This window comes from Theobroma umbraticum, unplaced genomic scaffold (assembly GCF_002168275.2).
Source record: "Theobroma umbraticum cultivar Fairchild unplaced genomic scaffold, ASM216827v3 scaffold_50.0, whole genome shotgun sequence".
In the NCBI taxonomy this organism is placed as follows: Eukaryota; Viridiplantae; Streptophyta; class Magnoliopsida; order Malvales; family Malvaceae; genus Theobroma; species Theobroma umbraticum.
In genome coordinates, this window is record NW_018397261.1 from 979,087 (window position 1) to 980,879 (window position 1,793).

A 1,793-nucleotide genomic window follows, 5' to 3' on the forward strand; every position below is an offset into this window, starting at 1 on the left:
GGATATATCTCTTTATCTTTTATTTTTTTAGCATTATAATTAATTTTTTGTGATAAAATATTTGGTGTATGGTTAAAAACAATGTTTGTATTTTCAGCCTTAGCTACTCAAAGTTCAAAAGGAACCAAAAGAAAATGGAATTATCATGAAGATGTTGCACTTATTTAAGCTTTGATTGCTTTGCACAATACAAGAAAATATAATGCTGAAACTGGTTTGAGAGGGAGTTATTTAGTAGAACTTGAAAATATGATTGCAACAAAATTACCAAATGCAAATTTAAAGGTGAAGCCCCATATAGAGTCTAGAATAAAAACTTTGAAAAAAGAATAGGTTATTATATATAATATGGTGTAAAGGGCACATACTAATGGATTTAGGTGGGATGATCAAAGGAACATGGTTGTTGTTGATGATCTTGTATGGGAATCTTACATACAATTAAGTTTTGGGGTTGAACTTATTTAAATATTTTCATATTAATTTTTTAAAAATAATATAACTAATAGTAATATATATATATATATTTGTTATTAGAGTCACAAGGAAGCTGCCCCTTTTAGAAGAAAGAGTTTTCCTTTCTTCAATAAGCTTAGTCTTATTTATGCAAGAGATCATGCAATAGGAAAAGATGCATAACTGCAGGAAATGAAAAAGTAATTTAAAAAATGCATACATTTTTCAATGGTCAAGACCTAAGAAGTCTATGTTTTAAGAAATTTTATTCAATTTAGTCTCTTTACTCAAATCGTAACAATTTAGTCCCTCGATTTTAGAAATTGCTTCAATTTAATCTTTTCTCTTAACGGCATCCAATTTTGCCATTAAAGGAGATCACATTAGCACTGACATCATTGGCACCAAACATGGTGATATGGCATGTCACGTGACATCGATATGATGACATGGTAGTGTCACGTGGTACTAATAAGATGATGTGACAATGCTGACATGTCAGTGCCACGTGGCAGATAAAAAACTTTTCAAAAAAAGTTTTTTGTGCCACGTCATAGAGATTAAATTAAACAAAGATATATAGTACATGAACTAAATTGAATAAAATTAAAATGTTGAGGGAATAAATTATAAAAATATTTAAAAAATATAAATATTTAAGTAGATAATAGATATATTTATTAATAAGGTAAATATTTAAGTATAAAAGATTTATAGTGTTAATAAAATATTCTTGCGAAAATAACAAGTTCATCTTAGGGGGCTAGTTTGGTGAAAACTAAAAGGGTGGGTCTTCACGCTTGACTTTTGATCCTCTAATTTAACAATAGGAAAAGACTCCAGTCGAACGATCTACACCGAGAGCCGCTGATGGGTTCAAGGGAGCCGCGCTGTCTTGACGGCATCATGACAGTTCATATTGCTAATCTTCCTCTTCGGATCACAAATCAATGGCGCAAAACAATATGCAGCAACCATGGATCTGTTATTGATACGTTTATCCCATAAAGACAACCTCGCTATGACAGAGTATACGAATTTGCTTAATTTGTCTCTTTGGGAGAGGCCAACAAAGTCATTCGGCAATTGAACAGAGTCAAATTTTTTGAGCAGCGGCTGGCTATTAATCTGGTGAGGCAACCACTCCCACGGACTACTAGGAGATCAAGAACCATTCTCTCCAACTCATAAATCCCCTACACCCAAAATCGTTTTAGACCCAAAAACCAACATAACAAAAATTTCCCAAATTCTCAAATCCCCATGAACCAAAATCATTCTTCACCCAGTAATCTTCAAAATCGAGGCATCAATTTGGCTCTTCTTGTTGAGATGGG